The 4,217-nt window shown below is 36.9% G+C and overlaps 1 pseudogene; it reads left to right on the forward strand.

Annotated features, from left to right (window-relative positions):
- Positions 1-1,443: 1,443 nt before the first annotated feature.
- Positions 1,444-3,305, forward strand: LOC142357653 (growth factor receptor-bound protein 2 pseudogene; annotated as a pseudogene).
- The last annotated feature ends 912 nt before the right edge of the window (positions 3,306-4,217 follow it).

Genomic DNA, 4,217 nt, shown 5'->3' on the forward strand with positions numbered 1-4,217 from the left:
GTGCACTGAACTTAAGTTCAACTGATAATGATGAGTTGATTAACTCAGGTTGAAAAAAATCATGTTTGGCTTCCAATAGGATCAAACACCATTTTATTGTGGCGTGGGATATCAGCCAAGGATGTACCGTGACCTTTTTCAATAAACTCCAAGGTACTCAACGAATCGAAGAAGAGCCTTTTATCTTCTCTGGTCAACATTGGCGTACCAGCAGTTGCATATCCATAGCGATAAATAGTTATCTCATTCAGACCAAACTTTTGATTTGAAAAGCGATTTCCAGTGTTGGTTCCAGGGAAAGCAGCACTTGCAGACATTGCAAAAATAAGTCTCATGTAACACTACAAACAGCACGTTGACAACCAGTACACAGCAACAATCTACAGACAACACCGACGGAAGACATCAGCAGAAATTTTACTACAACGAACACAAGAAGCAGCAGCATTTATCAAACAGCAGTCAACACATTCTTCAACAGCAAACATCATCAAAGTCAGTTCAGACATGTAGCAGCAAGAAGCAGCAGCATTTATCAAACAGCAGTCAACATATTCTTCAACAGCAAACATCATCAAAGTCAGTTCAGACATGTAGATATGGACGAGTCCATAACTTCAAGATCAGCGTTTTATTGAGGACACGACTCAATACAACATTTTCAACAGAATCATCAGCAGCTGAAGTTAGAATATACAGTTCGGTTACACCAAAAGACACGACAGCAAAAGAGAACACGACGAGACGACAAAGAGCAACTTAAGACATACTTAATAACAACAGATCGACTACAAACTTTCTGATTTTTGGCGCCCAATAATGGGGGCGGAGTGTACAAGGAGGCACGTGCTAAAAACTGTAACCATGAGTAACACCAAGTCATAATGTTGATTTTATAGATGTAATTCAATGGTTAGGAAATGGATGACTTTTTCACGTAGCAGAAGAAGATTTGTGGAGCAAATCTAACGAAAATTTTAACTGTTGACAAAGAACAACATTGGGCAAAGGGTAGCCCAGGCATATCGTGCCAAAGTAACTATATTTCAAGGGTTTCTTTTGAAACACCACCAACACTGGCGTCAGTGAAGCAAGCTGATTAGTTTGCTTCTCTGACGTCCGGCCACAGCACTACCAACACTACACATTCAATATTAACTGAAGGCCGAACACCGCACAGTTTTAGTTGCATTGATTGGTACTACAAAGAATGAGGGATATTAGTGCTTTTTATTTTAAATCAATTTAAATATATTGAAATAGCCTACACCAAAAGAACCGAGAAAGCTTCATTTAGACCTTTGAATCGAAAACGATTTTTGCTTTCCTTATTTAAGATGCGCTTATAACGGCTTGTCTGCATTTAAATCCGGTTTTGTGTTTGTAAACCTTTGTGACTGATGTGGTATTTCAAATATTTAGTTCCTTTTTGCTTTAAGATATTTACGCGACTTTCCAACCAAGACTGCCAAAAGGGCACGATGGAGGCGTTGGCGATTTATGATTTCAATGCAACTGCTGAAGATGAGTTAAGCTTCAAAAGAGGCGAAACACTATTAGTCCTACAAACAGACAGAGACGCAAATTGGTACAATGCTGAGCTACGGAAGAGGTCAGGTTTTGTACCCAAAAACTATATACAAATGAAAGAATGTCCCTGGTATCAGGGCAAAATTACTCGCGCAAATGCAGAACAGCAGTTACTGAAACAGCCGCACGATGGAGCCTTTCTAATCCGAGACTCAGAGACTGACAGCAACCCTGGCAGCTTTTCCTTGTCTGTTAAATTCATGGACAGTGTGCAACACTTCAAAATTTTGAGAAAAGAAGACGAAGCAACGAAAAAATTGGTGTTCCATATATGGGTGCAAGGCTTTGACTCCCTTAACCTCTTAGTTGAGAACTACAGAGGTGTCTCTATAAGCAGAAGTCATCGAATAGTCCTCACAGATATGGTTCAGCTGCTCGGCAAAGCGAGAGCCTGTTATGACTTCACACGACAAGAAGATGGAGAACTTCAATTCAATAAAGGAGATGTAATTGACCTCCTGGATACCAGCAACTCTCAATGGTGGAAAGGTCAATTGAATGGCGAGGCCGGCTACTTCCCAGCCACATTTGTCCAGATTTTATGATTCAGCACATTATTCACAAATAATCACACGTACATAAACTTTGGTACAATTTAAAAATGGCAGCTCATTTGCGAGTTTAGAGAGATAGTGTAAAAATGTTACCGCAGGTGCTATCTCTCTCTTCTTATTTTCGACGTTTGACTAAATTAAATAAACTATTTTGCATTTTCTCGTAGTTCTGTTTAACTGTTTCAACATAAATTTCTGTCGTGAATTTTTCTGAAGCTTTTATAAACTTTTATATAAATACCAATCAATTGTTGGTTGCGTTTCTATTTTCATGTGCGCAGTCCTATAAGCAAGCATTGATCATTAAAAGCCCAGCAGACCACAAATTGACAAAAAAAACCCCGCTAGCCTGATCCAAAGTGCATCAAAACATCTTCAATTTTCAGTCCTTCAGCCTTGTTCAGCGAGGAATTGTCCAAATGCTGAATCCAACAAACAAGTTTCTACGCAACAAACGCAACTACGCACCCTAGCGACAACAACAACTACTACATTTCAACCTCTCCCCACTGCCTGACAAAGTCGAAACATAATATATCCGCCCTTTTCCTCGCACCTGTAAACAAGCAAACCTGACGGATGAGGATATCCATACGTGAAATTGAATCAAATATTCCAAGCTGCTTGTAGCCTTTCAATTTATCTGTGATTATAACGTGTAATCAAAACTGTTTGAGATACTCTATTTTGCTGTATCAGTAAGTTGCGAGCTTCTTACTTTGCGTTAAGTTCATCTACCTCTTTTCCTCTAGTGATGCCGAGTCACAGTCCCTTAGGCCCTTAAAGAAACTCGAATTTAAAGTATAATTTAGATCTGGGGCATTCATTACCTAGAAGCTCGCTTAAATATTTCTTGTACCTTTCGAGTGACTAGATTGCTAGAATGTAGATACTTAATTATGATTGATATTCTTCCTGTAAAAGCTTGGCTGCTGCAGAAATTTCTTTCAAGTTTTAGTTCGATTTTCTTTTGCTTTTATAGGAAATGATAGAACCACATGCTTTGACCTGGTGGATCTTCCCGAGTTTATTGAAAAGAACTTAATACGAACGATAAAGGTCAAAGCAGTGATTGTTATGCTACCAATGCCTTAAGAATATTTATGCAATGCTAAGCAATATGTCATTAATGAATGAACATAAATTTATATTTAAACCACATTCTTTCACGTCTGAAAGGTCAACAAACAACTCCTAGAGACTACCATCATCACCTGTAAGGTAGTACCATGCTGAGTGTGATACCAATCTTACTCCAAAGAAGACTTGTGTACGTTGGTTTCTGCATTATTATAACTTGATGAGATTAGGTGAAATTAGACATTCGTTGAACATCACAATGAAGAATGGACTTTTTCATCAAAAACAGCGCGAAATAAGTTTTTTTAGTTCACTCTGATTAAATTTGCATGCAAACCCAAACACCAATAAAATATTTTTTGTAGACTGGAAATGAGGCTTTTTCTACTTCAACTTCGTTGAGAGTGCATTGAAATAAAATATTGCCGTTTTTTGCTAACTTTTTTCGTTGATTATCAAAAACGCAGCATGTATTTTTTATTGATTGATGTTTATTGATTTTTTAACTATCAAAATATCTATATCTATGACATTCGAAAAATTCAAAATTCCTAATAGACAAGCAGCATTAGCGGGACTAGTTTTGTACCACTCTTGGACCGTTACCATCCAAAAATAATTCGGATTGTCATCAGTCGGTTTTTTATATAAAATTCGATCTTTTATTTTATATCTTTTATATTTTATACTATTTTAAATATTGTATATTATATCAGAGTCAGACTTTATTGCGGTTTTACGCCTTAAATTGTGGTGTTCTGGCTTTGATACTACTAGATTTCACAATTTTTTTTTTGAGTTTTATGTATTGGCCCATTTTTCATGTTTTCTAGTTTTGTCAAATTATCACGTTGTTGGCAGTTTATATATCACATTATTCGCGTTCAAAAACACTTACAATTGATAATATTTAAATCCTTAAAGGTATAGATTGTGGTTCTTCGCCGCTTCGACAATACTTTCTCGAAGAATTCAATGGAGTTTTTTAATTTT

Source organism: Convolutriloba macropyga, unplaced genomic scaffold (genome assembly GCF_964194025.1).
Source record: "Convolutriloba macropyga unplaced genomic scaffold, txConMacr16.3 SCAFFOLD_1309, whole genome shotgun sequence".
NCBI lineage: Eukaryota > Metazoa > Xenacoelomorpha > Acoela > Convolutidae > Convolutriloba > Convolutriloba macropyga.